The 26,012-nt window shown below is 35.3% G+C and overlaps 1 protein-coding gene across 15 annotated transcripts in view; it reads left to right on the top strand.

Annotated features, from left to right (window-relative positions):
- NOL4 (nucleolar protein 4) overlaps positions 1-26,012 on the top strand; it is a 381,831-nt gene that overhangs the window by 175,642 nt on the left and 180,177 nt on the right. For 2 of the 15 annotated variants that reach the window (XM_063795591.1, XM_003315845.6), the window contains exon 1: positions 326-499. The exons of the other annotated variants lie outside the window; for them this stretch is intronic. The gene's annotated coding sequence lies outside the window, so the exon portion shown is untranslated. Of the gene's footprint in view, positions 1-325; positions 500-26,012 lie in introns of those variants that run through there. 15 annotated transcript variants of the gene reach the window in all.

Here is a 26,012-nt window from a genome sequence, read left to right as displayed (position 1 = left end):
TTTAATTTAAAGGGGGTAGTGTTTTAACAAGCTACACAGAGTATTTAAACTGGAAAATTATTAAAACTGAAAACGGCACTTTTATTAAATAACTCTGTGATCTTCCAGCCATGTTCTTAACCAGTGATCTCCCTGTAGCAAAATGTACGGATAATCAACAACCCAGTCTGACAGTAAACTTGTTGGGAGATTAAATCCTCAAGGAAGGAGCCCATAGCCCTGGAGGAAGACTGAGTGCATGTTTCCCTGAGTCTTTGAAGGCTCATCTCAGTAGTCCCACTGCTAGAATGTGCTCCGTTGTCATAGCAACACCATCTCCTGCTTCATACAGGAAAGATTAGCTCTTACTGTGCAGAGGAGAGAATTTAGGGGAAGTCAGACTAATCCCTGGGTGCACTTCGAGAGAAAGGTTGGACCTTGCCTGAGGGATGCTGGATCTGCAATGATAGAATTGGCCTGCCACAGACATTGGTATTTAAGTTGAAGAGCAGAATTCACAGTAAGTGTCAGCTCCTCCAGAGTAGAATATTGATGAATGAGGTTTGTCTAAGTCTTGTTGAAGACTGTCCCATGAAGCAGTAGAATGACAGGAGTAGAGTCTGATAAATGCCAATGTTTTCCTAGTTCAGTTGTTATTTAAAGGTTTGACCAGATTAGAAACTTGAGGAAAAATTTTAGGTACTTTTGGAATATCCATCTAAAATCTCAGGAGCATGGTAAAATTAGATAAGCGAAAAGAATATATTATATGCTTTTGGCATTTAATTTATTTACCCTAGATTGTTGTGCATTTAAACCTAAAATTCCATCAAGAGAGAGAAAAAATATTCATGGACAAATCTGCATGTGTAAGCAAGTTGTGTTTCTTCAACACCAAAAGTGATGAAATTTCATTTTAGGTTTGTAAATGTCCTTTTCTAATTATGCATACATATTTTAAAAATCCATTTAGAAGTATGCAAGTGGTGTGGTTTTTTAGGTCATTATAATATGATGAAAAGGCATTTTTGAGTGAAGAGCAATTAATATAGCTATTCTGTTTGGTGCTGGTACTTCAACTTTTCAGCATAAGGCATGTGCAATGTGTATACCTTTCAGGATTTTTTGTTGATCGCCTCAAATGGATTTTGTTCTGGGGGGATGTCTATGTCTATGTGGGTTTGTTCATTTTCTTTTCCTCTTTGGTTTGTGCTTACACAATTCCTTCCCCAATTCTTATGAAGCATATGATTTTTAGCTTAGAAGCTAGAAACCTTGTATGAATTTTAAATATTTGATATTAGTGTCTATTGTGAAGATATCTAGTCTTTCAAAAACTTAATTACCTCAAAAGACACTTTAATCCACATACAAAATTGAAAAGAATTTTTTAAAACTATGTAGATTTTACATATTATATTAATATATAATCCTTGTGTTTATGACTATCAATGTGTATTCCCCTGAATGTATTTATTTAGTATTTAAAATATTCATGATGAAAATTGTATCAGGCTACATCCATGATACATGATGTTTTTTAATTGTTTCCATCATGTCTATATATTTATAACATATATTTAGAAACTGGGATTGTTTCCCCTGTGTAAAATCCTGCTAGTAATGTACTACACGCTACAAATAACATTACAGTCTATGCTAAATATAGCTATTATCATAAAAACATTTAATTGCCAATTGAAGTGTGCTGTTTTAATTTCTCAGAATAGACAGACTTGGGTGTTGCTGCAAAAACAGAGCACAGATCACACATGCACTTCTTTTCCCTGAAACTTAATGCTAGAAGAGACCATTGGTCCTAGAGTTGAACAGGTATATTAAAATGTTGGATAAAATTATTATCTTCATATGTTAGGAGGTACACACAAAACTAGAAGGGTTATACTTTGCTTAATAGCATTTAGGTTGTAACTATGCAGAACCTGGTACTCTTAAGAAAATGGAGACAAAGCAGGAAGTCAGGGAGTCCCTCTCAATGAATGATCATAAATTATTCCAACAACCTCTTTTTGGTGATTTCTATTAGTAGTTCAGGATAGGACCCTTAAAAATTACAAAAGGAAAGAGGTAATTGTGTTCCTTTTGTCCTCCCCAGAGAACAAACTAAAGTAGCTTATCTCCCTTCATAGATTTTGGATAGCAAGGAGAGAAACCAATGACTTTATTTCAGGAAGAGTGAAACTTAGAGGGTCACTGCAGAAGGCAGTGAGCAGAATTAACAAAATAGGACTAGGAAAGAAAAAGAATAGCTAAGAAAAAAATAGGCACCATTTATTGAGATAGAGTAAAGTACATATACATATATATATATAATTAAATAGTAAATTTTAAAAATGGTCAGGGCCTTAGCCAATTTACTACCTTAACCAAAGTTTTTCAATAGGTATTCCTAACCAGTTAAAATAAAATTTTATATTTCTTAGAATTCTCCATTCCCTGTCTTCTGTGCTTATGTCTTTTGAAAATATAGTGGTGGCTGACCTAGACACAAATGCTGGCTGTCAACTGAAGACTGGCAGGGATTTGTAATCTGTCTTAGGCAAGTTTTGGTTTGGCCCCGTCTGCTCTTCTAAGGTATTGCTTGGTGAGGACCAGGTCATCCTCCATCATCAGATTCTCTCTTGAAAGCCAATGCTTCAGGAATCTAGGAAAGAAGTTGATCTATTCTGAACTGGTCTCAGAGTTTGGAATGGCATTTGGAAAGTCCAGGAGTCATTTTAAGAGTAAAAATCTTCAGGTCGCCAAGGTCTTCTGAAAGCTCTGGGATTATTAGGTGATATGGAAATGGTCTGAATTTTTGCATGGGAAACCAGAGTACAGAAAAGGGCAAGAGGAAGGAATGGACAGGAAATTTACAACAGAAACCTCTGCTAGGGAACACTCAACAAACAAACACATGAAACATTAATATATATTTGCATAATGGTATAATGGTCTGTTACATAAACTAAGGATAGTTTCTAAAACTGCCCATTGTGATTGATGTTTGATGTGTGTATTTTAAAATATATTGAAAATAAAAATGTTATTCAGCACAAGAGATAATACTATAATATGAACACGTTTTGTACTTGCTTTTAAAAATCAGATTAATGTTTGATTTGAGCATATTTGATTCAATACTATCATACATTGTTAAGCTAGAAGGGCCACTTTAGAGGACTGTTAAATAGCAACAATTTCTATTTTCTTTCTTAAATTTTGGGATTTATGCTGCCGTGAAAATTTTTTCTCTATATGCTATAAGTTTGACTTCATATGTCTCAGGAAAATTATGTAAGATGCTAAATTTATTTGTTTTCTTAAAGTTGCATGTAAGCAAATTGATAACATGGTGTGTGGGGATAGCCAGAGCAGTTGTTGAAATTAGATTGTAGAAAGAAAAGAATGTCAGACTGGAATATGTTCTTTCGATGACATATACTTTTGAGGGCAGATAGGGGTCAATGGGCATTTGTGAACCAGGAATGAGAAGTAGAAGCAGTGCTCTGTTAAGATATATTTATTCTTCAAATGTTGAGTAAGATGAATAAATGATAGGGGTAATAATTGGGGAAGGCAATTAGGACTAAGAGCCTAAACTAGTATAGAAACACTAGAAATTAAGAGTAGAAAATAAATGGGAAAGAAATCATAGGCATATAATCTATGGAATTTCATTTATTAATTTATTCAACCAAGATTTATTTGGCAGGCCAGGCTCACGGCAGGCAGTGGCTCATGCCTGTTAGCCCAGCACTTTGGGAACCTGTTGCAGAAGGATCACTTGAGGCCAGGAGTTCAAGACCAGCCTGGTCAACAGAGTGAGACTCTGTCTCAAAAAAAATTAATACAAAATAAAAGATGATTAATTTGGCTTCATCCAAATAACAGATGAAAAGATAGATAATAATAAGGACAGAGCAAAATACTAATGTTCAAGATTTCATAAAAACACTCAGTCTGGTGAGCATGACCAATGGAAAATTGTATTATTTTGTAGTGGGCAGTGTGATAAAGTAAGCACAGAAGATAGTCTTGGCCCATGACTGGGCAGCATTAAAGAAAGAACCTTCAAGACTGAAAGTGCATGGGTGCCATTATAGACATAGGAAAGTCAATAGAAAGAGGGAGTTTTTGAAGAGAGTAGTGGCGGTAATGGGAGGCAGGAATGAATTTGATTTTAGACATCTTAAGTTTGATCTTTAAGTCTTTAAAAGCATATATTGCATTTAATTATAATAGCTAACTTACTCATAATGTAGATCATTTACAAATGTCTGTTTTAGGTTATATTATTGCATAAAATTTCAAAGCATCTTTAGCATTCATCGGACTACTCTATATGTTGTTTCCTCTTTAATATTGGTATATAGCATTTAGAGTATATGAAAACTTGTCATGTATTTTTCATTTAAAGTATACAGCTTTTTAGTATAACAAAAAATTGTCTTTTATTACTGGAGTCTGACAGTTCTAAAATTTAATAACTTTTAATTTGGGAAGTTTTATACTTTTGCTCTTGGCATTAATATATGATAAAAATAAATTTGAGGTAAAGGAAAAAAGTATATATTCAGCTGAGTTTTGGGAAAAGCATTTTGTAGTAATTATCCAATTAGTTAAAGATAAAAGTATTTTATTTTCTTTTTATATGGATAATTGCTATAATTTTGTATCATTGTGGTCCTGAAATGATCATAATTATAATAATTACAATAACAGCATCAACAATTAACAGTTATTTGGTACTTTATAGTTTTTAATTGATGGAGAAATAAAACAATTCTAACAAAAGATCCCTCTGTACGTATTTAAAAGAAAGAGAAATAACACAATTTTTTATAGAGTTAAGTGACGTAAAAGTAACTATGAAGTCTGAACAAAATTTCATACACATACACAGTAAAGTGAGAAGAATGAGCAGTTACAATTTCTCTATCTTCTTGATATGGATGCAACTCTTTTTATTTATCCCATGAGAGAGACCCCTAAGCTAATTCTGGAGGTATACATTTACAGTTTTAATGGTCAGAAGTCCCTAATCTTGAATTAGAAAGTCAAAAGGTTGGGCCTTTTATTCAGGCCTATATGTTTTCGAGATGGCACCCTAAAGAGGAAAACACACTGAAGAGGGTATTATGATGAAGAGGCAACTGCCTCCCTGCTTCAAAGAAAACTTATCCCTTAACCCTTACACTGTGCACCCTTTAATTTACATTATCTCATTGGACTATCACAACACTGTAAGACACATATAATTATTATTATGTCCCAGATTTATGAGTGAGGAAACTGATGCTAAGAAAGATCAAGGAATATTTTTAAAGTGATATAACTAATAAAGAGAGGCTGATTCCAGCTCACTCTGCACCTCACATTGTCATTTCTTATGATGCATTGTAGAGAGTCATTCTTGTATCCTACAAGAATAGGTAAAGAAAAAATTATTTTTATTGTTTTTTCTTGGGTACCTATGTATAACTTTGATCTCTGTAAAAATAAGCAGATTATTGGTCATAGTCTGTTATCTCACAAAAATTCATCCTACTTTAGGAAGAGGAAAATTATAAAGATAATTGGAGCTTTAATAGGAAAACTACTGTCTTAGGATGCAAAAGATTATCCATTCATCCATCTATACATGCATACATACATATTTGCATACATACATTAATTCATTTATTTGTCATTCATTCAATGAGCATTTAATAAGCCCCCACTATGGACCTGCTTTTGCCAAAGCACACTGTAAGTACATGAAGAAAATCATGCACACTGTAAGTACATGAAGAAAATCAGAGGCTTTCTCTCCCTTCAAATACTACCTTCCTTGATGTGGACCAGGTACTGGGCTAGCTACTCTGCAAACATGAACTCATTTATTTGTAACACATGTACTGTAATGTAAATCCTACAGCTACCTCTGTTCTCCTTATAAGGAAACTAAGGCTCAGAGAGATTACGTCCACACCACACAGGTTGTGAATGACAGGACTAAGTTCTGATTTTATGTTTTTCTGACTGCCGAGCTTATGGTCTTAACCGCAATGTGATTCGACCTATTTCCCAAGTGTGAAAAATGTCATGATGAAGATTAGTGCAAGATATAGTGCTGACAGAAAGGAGAATGTGAGGACAATTTGGTAGTGATTGTCTGGGAAGGCTTTAGCACATGAGATTTCTCTTATTTGTAATATGGAGATAACTAGTTCATGGAATTGTTTGGGGAATTAAAGGAAATAACTAATATAAAGGAACTTGCTGCACCGGATGCTTAATAACTGAAAGCATCCACTCATTATCACTTATCTACCAATTTCAGTTTCAATTACTGGTCACATTTCTTTTTCTTGCCTTTCTTCCTTCTTTGATTGGTGTTTCAGAAGCATTTAGTCTATTAATATACATGCTACCTCTCCTACACTTTACTTAAAATTTTGGAATATGATTAAAGATCAACAGACAACTTTTCAACATTTGATCATTCATGTGAATCCACTGGGATTCGTAATTGGGATAGGAATCACGGACATATTCTTCTCAACTTTAGAAAATACCATCATGTTTTCTGGCACAGTTTTATTCTTTACTTGCAGATAGAAAGGGGTTTGGTGGGAGGGATGTCTTCAGAGTTTTTCATCTGGGAAAATGAGCCATCATTACTGGCTAGGGAGCTTGCCTCTTTGTGTATGTAGCCTTATTCAAATATTTGATTGAATGGGTTGCAGAGAAGTGTATGAAAATTAGAGTAAGGAAAAGGCAAAGCGTATAGTCAGCTCTTAAAAGAGTCAATGAGGTCAATATCTGAGCCCAAACATCAGAATTTACTAAAGTATATTCAGAACTTTGTATTTATAGAAAAAAGTCTTCATTTTTTGCTCCTGACTTCATGCCTATGTATAATTTTATATTGCTGCCTGAACCTATATTTTTGTAAATCACATGCATAACTTCATGCAACAGAAAACTGTTTAAAGATTATTATTTTGTGATAGAATAAATTATATCCCATACCTTTTAGTAAAATCTATCTATAGCAATTATAAACTGTAGCCCTGTATAATAAATATTAAGAACAATAATCAACATTACAATATGGCTAAATATGACTTGTAGAACAAACCCAAGGTGTATTTTAAAGGTAGAATAAGAAATTAACTTTGATTGATACTGTCTGTAACTTCCAACTTTGTTTAATATCGGTCATCCCAACTACTAAAAGGTTAAAACTTAAAAAGGAAGAAAAAAAAGAAAATCTATAATGCTTTTCTAATGCTTTGAAAGAAGTTTAGAAATTTAGAAAATCCCAGAAGCCAGGGCTTTGTTAAAGAATGCAGCAAATGTGAGTTCACTTCCTAGAAATTGCTTTAAGCATGTAAGAAATTTAAGGGTGATAACAAAGTGGCTTTTTTTTTTCATTTTAGCTAATAAGGTCCCCATGGATAACTATTTCCCATATCAGGAAAGAGACATGTGCTTCCCTTAACACCTGCCACATAGAGGAGGATATTAAGGATTTTATTTGCCTTTAGTTCTTTCCTCTGTTTGCCATTCTTCACAGTAGGGATTGAGGGTAAAGGCCCAAGAATGTGATTTTTTTCACTCAGTTTTTGTTACAATTGCTCATGGCATTGTTCCCAAGTTCTTCTCTTAAGCTGAGAATTTTAACCTTTTACTTTAGCCTTGCTTCTTGTTGACCTCAAGACTTGATTTTCTTAGTGGCTCATCCTGTCTTCAAATTTATATCATAGTTTTTATCATCTCAAGAAAAGTAACAATGCTGGGACTAACATTATTAGTAACTCTCTTATTTTAAATATTTCGGTTCAGAGGAAATAGTAATTGAAAGCAAAATATGTGTTATTGGACCTGCAATAGAAAACTCGATTTATAATCTGGCAAATTTTTTCATTACGTTTTTTCATCCTAGAATATTTTTGATTATCAGACAAAATTATCTGGAGTGTTCCTTGCCAACTTAAATGTTCTCTGCACCCATTTCTAATATTTTGAAGAATAAACACTTCTTTTACTAATTTTACAATTAAAGGACGTGAATGTAAAATATATTTCTGACCAAATTTATATGAACAATTTTCTCATGGGATTGCCCTGAATTCTGGGCTGTATCAATGTCACCAGAACATATCACACATGGTTCTTTTCGTTGTTTATCCTCCGTGATACCTAAGTTAGAAACACAAGGAGATTCCATTAAATGATACAATTGACTCATTTTTCTTATCCCTGCAGCATAAGGCAGTGGAAAGTACACAGACTTTGGCTTAACATACTATCTCTGTTCGTATCTCAGACTCACATTTCCACAATGGTTTGTGCACCCATGTACTAATGGGCTAAGAACCTCCACCTCGCATGTTGTTTTATTTCAAAGTTCAATTGATTAATAAAGTATATTAATAAAATATAGATTTGTTTTAAAAATACATATTCATGATTGAAACATTTTTCCTCAGGAAAATAGCTTCAATCACTTCAAAATAGTTTCTATTTTGAAAATAGCTTCAATCACCTCAAAATAGCTTAATCCTCAAAATAGCTTCTATCAGCAATGTAAGATTAATAAAATATTACATATTCATGTGAAGTATATAGTCATGAAAAAATTCCAAAAAGTACCAAAATGTATAAAGAGAAAGGAAGGGTCCCCTATTCTTCACTCCCAATCTACTGTGCCCCCAACAATAATCTCCATTAACAGTTTGGTATGTACCTTTCCAAACGAGAGATAAATAGATCAATCAATCGTTTTTATTAAAAATATAGTCACTAAAATTTTGAATACAGATGCTTCTCAACTTACAATGTGATTGCATCCCAACAGACCTATTGTAAATTGAAAATATTCTAAATCAAAATGGGTTTGATATGCCCAAGGTACTTAACACCATATCTTAGCCTAGCCTACTTTAAAGATACTCAGAATACTTACATTAGCCTACAGTTAGATGGAGTTATCTAACACAAAGCCTGTTTATAATAAAATGTTGAGTATCTCATGCAATTTATTGAATGCTGAGCTGAAAGTGAAAAACAGAATGGTTGTATGGGTGCTCAAAATGCGCTTTCAACTGAATGTGTCTTGCTTTCACACCATCATAAAGTCAAAAACTTGCTAAGTTGAACCATTGTAAGTCAGGAACCGTCTGTATATGTTTTTCCTTTATATCATGATTTTGAATCAGTTGTTGGAAAGAACATTTTGCCAATGTTTTGCTGATGTTTTCATTGTGTTTAAACTAGCTGTTACTACAAAAGAACTAACAATTTACAGGCTAAAGAAAAGTGGAATGGGATTGACCACACACTTATTTTTTTGGAACCATTCATTAATTGTGGCAAGGGTTTTGCTGAAATGACAAGTAAATGCACATCTTAACTTTATACAGAAATGGAGGCTAAGCCAAATAAAGACTTGCTCTTAAAATATTGGTCTGCAAATGTCTGCAGAGCTGAAATGTGTAAATTAGAGATTCATTGAAGTCTGCTAGCCAAAAGTGAAAATGAAAGTGCTTTCAGCTTGCTAATTAATGCTGCCTGTGGAATTTGCAGGGGGAAAAAAAAGCCACCCAGACCTATGAGCAAAAGTAGTGATCTGGTTGTCAAAAGAATTGTGTCTCATTCTATTATGCTACTCAATATGGAACCCTTAGTAATAAACCTGTCTTTTTTCCCCAATGTAACCACTTAAAATTAGGTGACATATTCTCTACTTTGTTATTGTGTGACAATAAGACGAGGGAAAAGAATATCCAAAATTGTTCAAATTCCAGAATAAGATATGATATAACTATAATATATAGCTGAGATTTTAATGTTCTGATGTCTATATTGTTTATATATTTTACATTTTGTTTCTTTTATTGATACATAATACTTCACATACTTATGTGATACTTGTATTTTTTACATGCATAGAATGTATAATGATCAAACCTGCTTATTTGGGGGCACCCATCACCTTGAGTATTTATCATTTCATCACCTTGAAAAGGGTAACATTTCAAGTTCTCTCTTCTAGCTATTTTGAAATATACAGTATACTGTTTCTGATCATAGTCACTTTAGGCTGTTATCAAACATTAGAACTTGTTTTTCTATCTAAACTGTAAGTTTATACCCACTCATCCATCTCTTTTCATTTCCCCTACTCATTCTAACACACTTACCCACCTCTGGTATCTATCATTCTGTTCTCTGTCACCATGATACCAAGTTTTTTAGCTCCTACATATGAGTGAGAACATGCGGTATTTATCTTATTATACCTGGGTTCTTTGACTTAACATAATGACCTCCAGTTCCACCCATGTTGCTGCAAATGACATGATTTCAATCTTTGTTATGGCCAAATCATACTCTACTATGTATATGTACCACATTTTCTTTGCCGATTTGTTTATTGATGGACACTTAAGCTGATTCCATATTTTTGCTATTTTGAATAGTGCTACAATAAACATGCTAGTGTAGGTATCCTCTTGATATACTGATTTCCTTTGGATGGATATCCAGTAGTAGGATTGCTGGATCATATGGTAGTTCTATTTTTAGTTTTTTGAGAAATCTCTATGCTGTTTTTCATAGTGCTTGTACTAATTTACATTCCCACCAACAATATGTAAGTGTTTGCTTTTCTCCACATCCTTGCCAACATTTCTTACATTTTATTTTTTATAATAGCCATTCTGACTGGGATAAGATGATCTCTCATTGTGGTTTTGATTTGCATTTCCCTGATGATTACTGATGTTGAGCATTTTTTCATATACCTATTAACCATTTGTATGTCTTCTTGTGGGAATTGTCTGTTTATGTCCTTTGCTGAATTTTTAAGACATTATTTGTTTTTTTATTGTTGAGTTGTTTGAGTTCTTTGAGTATTTTGGGTATTAGTCCCCACTGGATGAAGAGTTTGCACATATTCTCTCCTATTCAACTGATTGTTTCTTCACTTTGTAGTTTGTTTCCTTTACTGTGTAGAGCTGTTTAGTTTAGTATAATCTTATTTGTCTTTTTGTTTTAGTTTCTATGCTATTGAAGTCTTAGCTATGAAACCTTTGCCTAGACCAGTCTTGAAATGTTTTCCTTACAGTAGTTTTATAATTTTGGGTAAGTTTAAGTCTTTAATCCATCTTGAGTTGATTTTTATATACGGTGAGAAATATGGATCCAGTTTCATTTTTCGGCATATGAGTATTTAAATTTCCCTGTATGTGTATCGAAGAGGGTGTCCTTTCCCTAGTATATATTCTTTGTATCTTTGTCAAAATTAGCTGGGTGTAAATATGAAGATTTATTTTGGGGTTCCCTATTCTGTTCCATTCGTCTATGTGTTTATTTTAATAACAATACCATGCTGTATTGGTTACTATTGCCTTGTAATATAATTTGAAGTCAGGTAGTATGATACCTCCAGCTTTGTTCTTTTTACTCAGGATTACTTTGGCTATTCTTCTCATTTTTGGTTCTATATGAACTTTAAGATTTTTTTATTTCTGTGAAAAATGACATTGTTATTTTGATAGGGATTGTGTTGAATTTGTATATTGCTTTGGGTAGTATGGTCATTTAACAATATTAATTCTTCCTTTTCATGAGCATGGGATATCTTTCTATTTGTTTATGTCCTCCTGTGTTATTTTAATCAGTGTTTTGCAGTTTTCCTTGTAGAGACCTTTCACTTCCTTGGTTAAGTTTATTTCTTGGGATTTTTTGTAGCTATTGTAAGTGGAATTGCCTTCTTGATTTCACTTTCAGCTATTTCACTATGGTGTACAGAAATGGTACTGATTTTTTCTATGTTCATTTTGTACTCTGCAATTCTACTAAATTTGGTTATCAGATATAAGAGTTTTTTGGTAGAATCTTTGGTTTTGCTAGATATAGGATTATGTCATCTGCAAAGAGGGACAATTTTACCTTCTTTGTTTTTGCAATTTTGATGCTATTTATTATTATTTTTTTTTAAGATGGAGTCTCACTCTATTGCCCAGGCAGGAGTGCAGTGGCACAATCTTGGCTAACTGCAACCTCCACCTCTCGGGTTCAAGCGATTCTCCTACCTCAGCCTCCTGTAATCCTGAGTAGCTGGGATTACAGGTGTTTGCCACCACACCCAGCTAATTTTTGTATTTTTAGTAGAGACGGGGATTCACCATATTAGCCAGGCTAGTCTTGAACTCCTGACCTCAAGTGATCCACCCACCTCAGCCTCCCAAAGTGCTGGGATTACAGGCATGAGACACTGTGCTGGGCTGATGCCATTTATTTATTGCTATTGCCTCATTGCCTTGGCTAGAACTTCCAGAAATATGTTGAATAAGAATGATGAAAGTGAGCATCCTTGTCTTGTTTCATATCTTAAGGAAAAAGCTTTCAACCTTTCCCATTCAGTATGATGTTAACTGAGGGTTTGTTGTATACAGCTTTTATTGTGTTGAGGTATGGTCCTTCTATGCCTAATTGGTTGAAGCTTTTACCATGAAGTGATGTTGAGTTTTATCAAATGCTTTTTCGGCATCTGTTGTTTTTTTCCCTTCATTTTATTGATATGATGCATTTCCTTTTTACTGATTTGGGTACATGAAACCACCCTTGCATCCCTGGTATAAATCTCATCTGATCATGGTTTATTATCTTTTTGATATGCTGTTGCTTTCTGTTGATTAGTATTTTGCTGGAGAATTTTGTATCTCTGTTCATCATGAATATTGGCCTGTAGTTTCACTATTTGTCAAATCCTTGTCTGGTTTTGGTATCAGGGTAATATTGGCCTTATAGAATGAGTTAAGGAAAATTTCCTTCTCTTTGATTTTTTTGAAATAGCTTGAGGATTATTATTATTTCTTCTTTATATCTTTGGTGGAATTCATTAGTGAATTTATCTGGTCCTGGTCTTTGCTTTGTTGGAAGATTTTCATTACTGATTCAATCTCACTACTCATTACTGGTCTGTTCAGGTTTTCTATTTGTTTCTGATTCAATTTTAGTAGGATATATGTTTCCAGAAAATTATCCATTTCCTATAAGGTTTCTGGTTTGTTAGCATATAGTTGTTCATAATAGTCTCTGATGATCTTTTGTATCTCTGTTTTATCAGTTGAAATGTCTCCATTTTCATTTCTGATTTTTTTTAATTTGAGTCTTCTATCTTCTCTTCTTGGTTAGTCTAATAATTATTAGTTTTGTTTATTTTTTAAGAACTACCTTTTGGTTTTATTGTTTTTTGTATTGTTAGTCTCTATTTCATTTAGTTCTGCTTTAATCATTATTTTTTTTTCCTTTTGCTGTTTTTGGGTTTAGTTTATTCTTGCTTTTCCAGTTCCTTGAGGATCATCATTAGATTATTTGAAATCTACATTATTTGAAAGATTATTTGAAATCTTTCTACTTTTTAAATGTAGGCATTTATTGCTATAATATTCCCTCTTAGTACTGTTTTTGCTATGTACCATGAGTTTTGATATATTATATTCCTATTTTCATTTGTTTCAAAAAATTTTTAAATTTCCAACTTAATTTCTTCATAACCCAGTGGTTGTTCAGGAGTATATTGTTTAATTTCCAACTATTTATAAGTTTCCAAAGTTTAACTTGGGGTTGATTTTTAGTTTTATTCCATTATGGTCTGGGAAATACTTGATATAATTTTTGATCTTTCAAATATTTTTAGACTTGCTTTGTGACCTAACATATAGTAGGTCCTGGAGAATATTCTATGTGTTGATGAGAACACAGTGTATTCTGCAGTTGTTGAATAAAATGTAATGTTATTTTAAATGTCTGTTAGGTTTATTTGGTCTAATGTGTAGTTTAATGTTTCTTTGTAGATCTTCTGTCTATATGATCGGTGTAATGCTTAGAGTAGGGTGTTGAAGTCTCCCACTATTCTTGTTTTAGAGTCTATTGCCATCTTTAGACATCTTTAGATCTAGTAATATTTGCTTTATGAATCTGGGTGCTCCAGTGTTGGATGCCTATATATTTAGAATGTTTATATCCTCTAGCTGTTTTATTGTTTTATCATTACATAATGACCTTCTTTGTCCTTTTTTTTTCCTTTTTAGTGTTTTTGACTTGAAGTACATTTTATCTGATGTAAATATAGCTATTCCTGCTCACTTTGGGATTGTTTATTGTTGCTTTTTTGGGGGGTGGGGTGGGGCAGGGTCTTACTCTGTGGCACAGGCTGGAGTACAGTGGCGCAATCTCCACTCACTATGACCTCCACCTCCCGAAGTTCAAGTGATTCTCATGCCCCAGCCTCCTGAGTAGCTGGGACTATAGGTGTGCACCACTATGCCCAGCTGATTTTTGTATTTTTAGTGGAGACAGGGTTTTGCTGTGTTGGCCAGGCTGGTCTCGAACTCCTGGCCTCAAGTGATCCACCCGACTTGGCCTCCCAAAGTGCTGGGATGACAGGCATGAGCCACCGTGTCTGGCTTCCCTTTTGGTTTTCTTGTGTGGAATATCTTTCTCCATCTCTGCACTTTCATTCTATAATGAGTCTTTAGAGGTAAAGTTTATTTTTTGTGAGCAGTTTGTAGTTGGATTGTTTTAAAAATTCACTCAGCAAGTCGATATCTTTTAGGAGGAGAATCTAATTCATTTACATTCAAGCTTGTTACTGATGTGTGAGATTTTGTTCCTGTCATACTGTTATTTTCTGGTTTAGTATATTCTTTGTTCCTTTATTTTTTCCTTATTGTCTGTCATTTTGGTTTGGTGGTTTTCTGTAGTGTTATCATTGAGTCCTTTCTCTTCCTCATTTGTCTGTTTGCTTTACCAGTGAGTATTAGTTACAACGTGTTTTCATGATGGTAAATGCTGTCCTTTCGCTTTTGGGTTGAAGACTGCCTTGAGCATTTCTCGTAGGGAGAGTCTAGTGCTAATGAATTTCCTTTGCTTTCAATTGTCTGGGAAAAATTTTATTTCTCCTTCATTTATGAGGGATAATTTTGCTGGGTATAGTATCCTTCGTGATTTTTTTTTTCTTTTTAGCACTTTGAATATGTCATCCTATTCTCTACTGGCCCATAAGATTTCTGCTGAGAATTCTATTAGTCTAATGGAGTGTTCCTTCATAGGTGACTACATGCTTTTCTCTCGCTCTTTTTAGAATTCCCTATTTATCTTTGACTTAAGATAGTTTGACTATAATGTGCCATGAAGATCTTGTTGCATTTTATCTGTTTGGGGATCTCAGAACCTCCTATATCTGAATGTCTAAATTTCTTCCTAAATTGGGGAGTTTTCATTTATTATCTATTTAATAAATTATAGAATGCTTCAATTTTCTCTTTGCCTTATGGGACTCCCATAATTTTAATATTTGATTGCTTTATGGGTTTATCATATGTCACAAAAACTTTGCTCATTCTTTTTATTCTCTTTATTTTTTTCTGACAAGGTTATTTTGAAAGACCTGTCTTCAAGTTCTGAGATTTTTTTCTTCTGCTTGATCTAGTTTATTGCTGAAGCTTTCAAATGTATTTTTAACTTTATTCAAGTAATTATTCAGTTCTAAAACTCTGGTATTTTAAAATAATATCTATCTGTTAAATTTTCATTCATGTTCTGAATTGTTTTTTCTGATTTCTTTATATTGTTTTTCAGATTTCTATTGTAACTCACTGAGGTTCTTTAGAATCAATAATTTAGTTTCTTATTCTGGGATTTCATGAATTTCTTTTTGATTGGGATCTATTGCTGGAAAATTATTATGGCCCTTTAAAGGTGTCATACGTTTTTGCTTTTTCATGTTTCCTGTGCCTTTACATTGATATCTCTGCATCTGGTATATAGTTATTTTTTCCAAATTTCTGAATTTGCTTTCATCAGGGAGGACTTTTTCCTGAATATGTACCTATGGTGTTGGTTGAGCAGGGCACTTTAGCTTTGATTTTAGATGTGTGCGGTAGTGTAGTCTTTGTAAAACTTCTTTGACTGTAAACATCATCAGTAGTATCTGTGATTTTCCCAGTGGCTTAGGGTGCAATTGTTATTGGAGGCTGTGATGAAGTTTTTCTGTGGGCTAGGATGTCAGGAAGGCCAGTCTTTAGGCCCCAGTGATGGCAGCAATGGGCTGGGATGCCTGCCCTTGGGTCCCAGAGTGGTGTACCCTGGTGTTTGTTGGTTCAGGTAAACCTATTCTTGAGCCTCCAGGTGGCTTACTCCAATTCTGGTAGGCAGCAGTGGGCCAGGTGGGTGGGTTCTCAGGTCCCTGGACAGCTAGAATGGCATGGGTGAAGGTAACAGGACAACTATCTGGGTCCCACGTGGTGAGTGCTTATATTGGCAGTGGGACTGTGATGAGCCGAGTGGGCCAGTCTCAATGCTCACAGGTGCTATGTGCAGATAGATGCCAGCTGTGGTGGTAGCTGGGTGGGTAGTCCCAACCTCAGGCCCCTGGAGGAGTGTTCATGTGCAGTGGTGGTGGACTGGGCTAAGCAATCTTTTTGCCTCCAGAGTCTGTGCTCTGGGATGGGAGAAGTTGGGCAACACTGGGCCAGGTGAGCTCATCTTCAGGCCTCCTGATGGTGTGTGTGGGTGTCAGCATGGTAGGCAGGGGTGGGGTGATCCCCAGGCCACCATCAGAATGCTCAGGTTGTGGGCAGCAGTGGTTATGCTGCAGCCCTGCTACTGGATAGGGTGGTGCTACCTTCCGTGGCAGCAGCCTAGCCTGGTGGCTGGGGAATGTGCACACCACTTGCACCCAAGCTTTAGTAGAATTCATACCTAAGACCTGCTGTGGTAGCTGGCTTCTTGCTTGCACTTTCTTTGTGCTTTCACCTTAGACGCAGTAATATTTGGTGGTTGCTCACATCTAAGCCCCAGAGGCAAGAGCCAGGGCTTGTCTAGCACCTCAGCTGCAGCACCACTAGTCCCCGGAAGAGTGCAGTGTGTTGCCACTGGCACTCGAAAATGGCAGCTTGTTGTAGCTGCTTAGATCTCCAGGTTTTTTTTGGGACCCACTGTGAGCCCTCTCTCTGGGGCAGTGCCATTGTAAGGTCTCCCAGCAGCTCCCTTTGTTGGTTTCAGGACCTATGAAGGGTGAAGAGGCTTTCCTGTGGCTTGGATTGCCACACTCCATGCTGGAAATGTGGACTGTTGAGGGTTTCTCACTTACTCTTTCCTTGTATTGAGGAGTCTCTCTTGGCATCTGACACCCAGTTGATTTCAGGTGAGCAGATGCCTTTCTTCATTCTACTTTAGGTAGTTCCTGTCACTTTCATATTGAATTTTAGTGTTTTCTCTTGGATAATCATCTTTTGAAAGTATAAAATATCTACTCACTATTTTGTTTCTTCTTAGTGAAGGAGGCATATATGAAATGCCTCTAGGCAACCATCTTGAAGCTCCTCTACAAATTTTTAATGAGGGTCTATCAAATCAATAAGAAGTTAGTGGATTATTGCTGGTGACAACTGCTGGTACATATCAGTGACAAGATATGTACAGGACTTGGAAACAAGCAATGATATATCTGTTGAATCTAATAATAAATGGGCTTGGATTTTGCATGTCTTTTCTTTACATTTCATGTTTAAAGTTGTTGCTTTTGTTTTGTTTTGCTTTACAAATTGGTTGTCCATGATAAATTAGAAACACAAGACTGGAGTCTTCATCGCTGAGAGTTTGAGAAGCACTGCAGTAGGGGACTAGCACTGCGCTAGATACAACAGAGAACAAAGACGGACATAGCCTGTTCTCTCAGAGCTTGAGTCCGGGGAGACACCCGGATATTAATCAAATAACAATTCTCCAGTGATTTTGTTATTCAAACTGAGATAAGTGCCCTTCCTGAACTACTCTTCTCCTCTCTCCATCCCTTCCCTTTTATTTTCTCATCCATTCAGCCCCCTTGTGATTCCCTATCCTGCCACCTCTTTACCCATTCATCTCTCCTCTCCCTCCCTCTCCCCACCATGACTTGTTCTCCCTATTGTCAACCTTAATCTTCTATTTTTTTACATATTTTGATTTTTATATCTGAAAAACTTTATCAATTTAAGCAATAGAGTAAATAACCATCTTTTTAAATTTTATTTTTAATTGACAAATAATAATTGCACTTATTTATGGGGTACACAGTGATGTTTTTACATATATAGTATATGTAGAGTAGAGCAGAGTAATTAGTATATCCATTACCTAAAGCATTTATTATTTCTTGGTGTTGAGAACATTCAATATGCTCCTTCTAGCTATTATTTGAAACTATATATTATTATTAACTACAGTAATCCAAAGTGGTATAGAAAACTGGAACTTATTTCTCCTATCTAGCTGTAATTTTGTATCCATTAACACGTCTCTCCTATCAACAAATACAAAACAATTTCAATATTCCAATTTTTGAAGATTATTATATTCTCTCATTGATTACCAAAGAGTATATGCCTATATCCCTTTTCCTTTGTCCCTTCCTCCTTTCCTTCCTTTCTTCCATCCTTCTGTTGAGGAATTTACTTAGAATCTCTTGAGCCCTTGCTATGTGGTGAAGATTAGGCCTTTTGTCCCACTATATGCATGACCCTGTTTCCTCTCCATACCCCCAGAAGAAAAAATAAGCAAAAGAAATAAGAATTTGAATTCAGGATTCTTTGAATATTTAACCTAGTTATGCTCTGTCTTAGGATGCAGTTTCTTTGCATGTATCCTTTAAAAATGAGTAGAGATTAACATTTATGGCTTTTGAAAATTATTAAGAATATCAAATATAATAGGCATTGCTCCTTTTTCTAGAAGCCCCAAAATATAATCAAAGTGGAATTTTATTTAGATCATTACTTTACTTTGACTTTAAGATAGGACTCATTATATAAATGAAGAAACAGTTTATTTTCTGAAGCACAGAATCACTGAATTATAGTACATTTCCCACTACTTAATAACATTTGTAAGTAATAGCTGAAGTGATTTGTATGTGAAAATTTGTGGAACTTTTTCCTGGTTTAATTTACTACTTTATTTTAGATTTTTGTCACTATATTTATTATTGAAAATTGGTTATTATGTTGTGTTGGTTGTATAAAATAGTACTTTAAAGAAAAATTCTTTGAATGGAATTATTAAAATCTCACCTCTTGGCTTTGTATTATCTAGAAAATAATGCTCAATCCACACTACAAAGCATCTAAACATTTTATCAGAAAACTAGAGATATAGAGCATAGTATCCAATAAACAGAAAGTTTCTGTGCCCTCAGAGATGTTCATGTATGGCATGTTTTCCTCGCATGGCAGGTGTTCGCAGTATCACCAGAGAATTGGGAGACATAAGCTCATAGCCTGGAAAGGTACATGGTGGAGAGAAAAGGCCACAGATTATGGAGTCAGCTGCTCCTGAGTGTTAAGTGGGCTTTGGCACATAGATCATCTGGAGAAAGCCATTCAATCAGGAGCCAAGGATTTGCCCCTGTGACATTAGATAACCTGGGCTTGCTTCGAGGATTGATAAATTAGTACCCCAGTATCATTTTTAATTACTCTTTAGTGGCACCTAGTATCTACTAATTAAATAGTAAATTTTTTATGTGTGTGGGCTACTTCAAAAAATCAGGGCACAAGGGTGTCAGTTTTTTTAAGAATGATTTGTCCCAATAAGGGAGACAGTGATTTAAGGGACCCAAGACTAGAATGTGCAGAACAGCTAGGCCATAAATAAACCTCACTGAGTTTCATACTGAGATATCATATAGTTTATTGTCTAAACCAGGATATATTTGAGATCCAAAGGGGGGCATGATTAATAATTGTACTGAGAGAATAACTGTACACCAAGACTGTGTGAGGTAGACCCTACACAGTTCCCTTATCTTTTCTGTTTCTACGTGTCTCCCTACTTGGCTTTCTCTGATGAATTTGGCTCAAGAGATTCTAAGTAAATTCCTCAATAGAAGGATGAAAAAAGGAAGGAAAGGAGGAAGGGACAAAGGAAAAAGGGATATAGACATATACTCTTTGGTAATCAAAGAGAGAATATAATAATCTTCAAAAATTGGAATATTGAAATAGTTTTGTATTCATCGTGGACCCCTGTAACTTCTCCAGCTCAATGCTCCCCTACCACTTTTACTTCTGCTGCAGCTACTAACGAAGTTAGTGGTTTCAACTTTTCAAATTTTACCATGCAAATGAATCTTCTGGGAGTCTGGTTAAAATGCAGATTCTGATTTAGTAGGTCTGGGATAAAGTCTCTGATTCTGTATTTCTAAATTCACTGGTGGTTTTGATGTGGTCATTGGCCCTTAAGAAGAAAGTGTTAGTTCAAATTCCAAGAGATGAAATCCTTTGGCCTAATTCATTTTTCCGGTCTGGCTGCATTGGCTATGGGTTTGACTTGTGGTTTGATTGCCCTTTGGTCAGGCACCTGCCTTGGCAGTTTCAGCCTGGGCTAGTTGTGTGGCTATCAATGAAGTAGGCTGTTGGCATGTTGATTTGTACTAGAAGGGAGCATAGGAATGAGATGTGTACAACCAAATGATATATTCAATGTAATTCATTGTTCTGTTTAGTTTAGTTGCATGGATAACCACTGAATAAGGATCCTGGAAATGTGCCATCAGCAGTGAACACTCTGAATCAGGTGCTTCAAAGCTCAGTAAATGTTCCCTGTTTAGCTTAAGTAAAGAAACAAGGATTTTCAAAATAGAATCTACTGCGCTTTATCCAAGGAAAGATTTTATAGATGGCCATGCTTATGTGACATTGGTGTAGCAGCATAAAACATGGAATGGGGTTGGGGGGTTACTATGACCAGCTCTTGATTAATTAGTAGTAATCACATTGTGAGAGCTCTTAATTTGGCATTATTCAAAGAGTTTAAATTGATACAGTTAGTACAGTAACTTAGATTAGTTTTTCGTAATGGTCATCCAAGACAGATTTTTAAATTTTGATTTGATGAGAACTCAATGTTTTATTCTGACAGAAACAGTTTAAATGAAAATGAATATATATACCACTACTATAAAAAGGATACTCATTATCTGGGAATCCTTTCTATTCTTAGTTGTGTTTTTTTCCTCAAATCAGTCTGACATTACTTCTTGGCTATCCTCTTACTATGACAAAAATAAAATATCCACAAAAACAAAATGTTTTCTCTTCTTCCGTTGATTTTTTAAAATTATATTTTCATTTGGTGACTTGCTGTATGTACTGCTTTACACAAAGAACTATTAAAGTAAGGTCCTCACTACCTATGACCATTTGGGAAAATATGACTTACATCCATGAAAAAATTAGTGTATAATACAATATAAAAGTTTTGGGCTATGAAAATCATGAGTTTAGAAAATAGAATAAAGGTGGTTTAGAGTCATTAATTTATAGCTTTAGGCATTTGCTTAATATCTACTATACACAAAGCATAATGCTGGCTTCAAGGCATACAGCAGTGAAGAAAAGCCTAGCCCCTGTCCTCCACCTATTTGTAATTTAGTTGATTTGCTCCTCAGAGGAAGAGGTGTTCTCCTTGGAGGGTTGTTTCTCCTACTTCAGTACCTCCAGACATTAACCCCCAACAATTATCACTTAATTTTTCATAATTCCCAGGATATTTATTGCTAATCCCATGATTCCTGACCCCAACACCCTTTACCAAATACCTATTCTCTAACCCACATGAGAGCTCCCTACTACTGAGCTTGTTCCAAACCACCGTCATCATCACCTTTCTCTCATCATCTTTCTCCTCTCTATCCTCCTCTCTGTTCTTTGCTGCTGAGTTTACTTTCTTTATATTCTACTATTTCTATAATCCAACTCTTTCTAAAGCCTGCCTTCACTGAGAGACAATATAACATAGAGAAAAGAATGTAGAATGTGACACATGTCATTAAGTGCTAGTGTTGCCATTAATTCATCATAAATCTAAAATTAATTCATTTTCTTCCCCTACATAACATAGCACCTGTCTTTTTCAGGCTCCTCTCCTCAGAATACCCAAACATGTGTTTCCTGCTGAGATATACTAGTAGAATTTAGATGGAAGTTTATTTTGGAATTAGGAAACCAGTTTCTAATACTATGTTTGTCAACAAAACTTTTATTGATTTTTCATTCTTTAAGATGTCGATAAACTCCCTTAATACCACTGTTACTGACAGTAATTAATTTCAATGCAAGAGAGAGAAACAGTAAAGGGAACTGGGTGAAATTATCTTGTATATCAAATAATGAATTTATATTATTTAAAAAATTACAAAATATCGTTTATAATAATATCAAAGTTTTTAGACAAAAGTCTTGAGGCTAAAGGAAAAGAAATTGTATCAGTTGGGATTGGGATCCATCTGGAAAATGGAGCCCATTCCATAACATCCATTAGGAAAATTTAACACTAGGCACTATTTACAGTGGTGTTTGAAGAGCTAAAAAGCCAAGCAGGGGTTAGTGAAGCAACTCTGGAATTGATAACAGAAAGAGGCGGCTCCCATAGCTAGCAGTGGAAGGGCCAGGGAATAGCTGATATTACTAGAGCTCAAGCCCAGAGCTCCTACATGGGAATCAGATTCACAAAAGAGGCTTCTTAGCAGGAACTAGGGCATAGAGGATATACTCCCCATGCTGGAGATGGAGAGACTGCCTGAACCAGAGAGGGTGTGTGCATGGAGAGGGAGGAGGGCATAACCAGGCATTCTCTCTTTGTCCAATTATCCATCTCTTCCAGTGTCTCTCATTGTCTAAACCCAGTCATAAGGCACTAGGCAGGAAAACCTAGGAAATAAAATTTGCAATAGAAGGAGAACAGATTTGAGAACAAAACAGCCAATGACCATTGTGTTAGATAAAGGAGCAGGTATTGTGGATCCTTACAGAATAATTATTTTAGGATGTATTTGTTCTGTAAATCCAAGAAGAGGTTCATAGCTCAGGCTTCTTGCTGTCTCAGAATATTGGCAATAAGAAATTCAGCTACATCAGTAAGTAGTCCTGGCTCACCCATTACCACAGGGAGAAGAACTGTTGAAGGGCAGGGGTAGGAGAGTTTAGGAGAATACCTAAAGGAGTATACATTCTAATCACTCACCTCTAAGTTACTTTAAAAACATGGGTACTTAACAGGTCTAGTATGATCACAGGGTTTCTCTCTCCGCACAAACTCCCAAAACACAATACACTTCACCTGCTTGCTAATGGCTGAAAATACCAAGAGAAAAAGCCTTTCATTCTGCAATTAGAGATAAAAGGTTTAAATTACAACTGCCTAGTTGAAGTAACATTTTTCTGTGAGGGAATTTCAGATAAAGGATAATCAATCAATCAATCTGTCAATCCATTACTCAGTAAAATGACATACATAGAGCCAGTGTGCACACAAATAGCTGGAGAATTAGTGATCAAGAGGGGAAAGAGAACATGCAGGACCCAGAGGACACACTTTGATGGTTTTGACAATTCTTCCCAGGGTGATACTCTTTACCTGCTATGTGAGCAAAACTGATAGTGACTTCAGCACATGTGAATGCTTATATGATAGGCAGCTCTACTTTAGAAGGGGAGTAAAGATTCTTGATTTTCCAAACATACACTTGACCCAGGTAAAGGCCTTTTCTTCCAGGGGTTTGTTAACCAAGGTAATTAAGTTTATCCTTTTCCCCCAGATAAGGTTTTTAGCTCCTTAGTTACACATTTACCTTTAATTCTTTGGGCAAGATCATATCCTTTCATGAGTCTTTTTAAAAAATGGGACCATTCTGGCAGTAAGTATTTTTGTTTATTAGTTTTGATAAAGGGAAAGAATATTTGGCTTTTGGCTTCTTTTTCTGAAATTTTTCCAGATTTTTATAAAATGAGATTAAAATATCCTCAGATTCAGCCTTACTGAACCCAGAATTGAGGGCTGTTAGTCATCTTTAGTTCTGTTGCTATCCACAGTTGCCTCCTTTAATTGCGTATTCTACTAGGTAGTTGTTGGATATCATCTACATTAATTTATCACATATGGCTCCTAAGCACTTATATGAGAAATGCTTCTAGATTCCCTGACCTCAACCAAAATAAATTAAACCAAGATTTCTAGCCTTTATTGTGTTAGAGGTTTTAGTGCCCACATGGATCCTACAGATACATATTTTTAATCATCTCCCCCAGGAAATTCCAAAGCAATTAAAGTTTGAGAACTACTAATACACATCTATTATTCGAAATATACTTGAATAATTTTAAATAGTATTACGTATCCTAACATACCATAGAAAATTATTTATGTTTGTACTGTATTCATTTTATGTTGCTTTCTAAAAATTACTACAAACTTGACAGCATTAAAAACAAACCCATATACCTCATAGGTCTATAGGTCAGAAGTACAGGCAGGTTTGACTGGGTTCTATCCTCAGGGTATCACAAAGCCAAAATCAAGGTGTCAGCCTGCCTAGGCTCTAATATGGGGACTTTGGGAAAGAATTCACTTCCAAGCTTACCCAGGTAGTTGGCAGAGTTTAGTTCCTTGTGGTTGTAGGACCGCAGTCTCTGTTTTTTGGTGGCTATCAATGGGGGATCTCTGTCAGCTCCTTAAAGACCGCTTGCATTCTTTATGTGGCCTCTTCCATCTTGAAAAACCTATGTGCTGTGAATCTCTCTGACTTTCTCTTCTGCTACTAACTGAGGAAGCTCTGTGCTTTTAAGAGCTCATGTGATTTAATCAGCCCACCCAGGTAATCTCTCTACCAACATCAGTTGTACCACATGACATAACAATCACAGGAGTGATACCTCCACATATTTACACGTTCTAAAAATTAGGATGTAGAATCTTGGGTTGGAGGGCATTTTTGGAATTCTTCCTCTCATAGTCTCCAGTTCAGTAATACATACAGTTAGTTCAAGAACACACATAAGGATAAGAAGACCGACCCACAGTCTATTTACCAAAGAGATACTAGCAGTGCAACTGTGAACTAGTGCAATGGTCTATTCTAACAAATAGTTATTGAATATTTAAAATATGCTAATAAAAAATCAATAAAGGAATAAGAACTGGAAATTACCCTCCAGTAGCTTACATTTCATCCTTAAATGCCTCCAGAGATAGAGATACTTATTTGATCTTTTGATAATTTCATCAATGTTTTCTGATATACTATACAAAAAACTGATTGTGTATAATCTTTAATCTTTAAATCTTTAATTTTCTATGTTCCTGACAGGTAATACAAACATATTAAAACCATCAAATATTTGATTCAATTCTATCCCTCCCCATAGTCCCTGAAAGTATTCTTTTTAGGCTCAGTATTCCCTATTTATATGACTGTACTTTATTACATAACTTGAAGTCCTTTAACATAAAGTTATTACATAACTTGAAGTCCTTTAAAATTTTAACTGAACACAGTCAAGCCACTTAACATTTCTGTTCCTCACTTTTCTCAAATATTTTTACTTATTTCTGTGTGGCTGGCTTTGCACTCACCCAGGATGTAGGAGCCTCTCAACTAATTTCTGGAATTTTCACAAAGAGAATGACGTGTATTTGTGCTGAGTCAGGGCATCCATGGGGGAAAGGAGGGTCCAAGTCTTCCTATTCCACCTTCTTTCTGATGTCACTCCTTAGTTTTTGGCTTTTTCAAAAGCAAAACAAATTTTATGTATTTCTTAAGGTTGCTTTTTCAAGTTTTTTTTTTTTAAAAACTGGCTAAATTAAGCAAAAATGGTGCAAAAGTGATTATCTATTGAAGAAGGACTGGAATATCTCAAAATTCACAAAAGAGTTGATTACCCCAAATCTGGAAAGTTAGGAACTAGAAAATGATGGGGACCTCAGTGAGAATAGTTTTAGTACTCTCTAGTGTTCAACGTAAAAATACCTAGTTCCAATGACATCAATTTCATCTGTCTCACAGCTCCAAATTCTTCCAAGGCAGCAAGAAATCATGCCTACTCTGGCCTACACTTGCGAATTGGAGGAGAATGTAGTCCTTGGGTTGCCATCCCTATGAGTGCTTAGTACATGCTATCACTGGCTAATACATACACACATATCACACCATCAAA

This window comes from Pan troglodytes, chromosome 17, assembly GCF_028858775.2.
Source record: "Pan troglodytes isolate AG18354 chromosome 17, NHGRI_mPanTro3-v2.0_pri, whole genome shotgun sequence".
Classification (NCBI taxonomy): Eukaryota; Metazoa; Chordata; class Mammalia; order Primates; family Hominidae; genus Pan; species Pan troglodytes.
The sequence above is the reverse complement of the archived record's forward strand: the minus strand, read 5'-3'. Positions and strand labels throughout refer to the sequence as shown.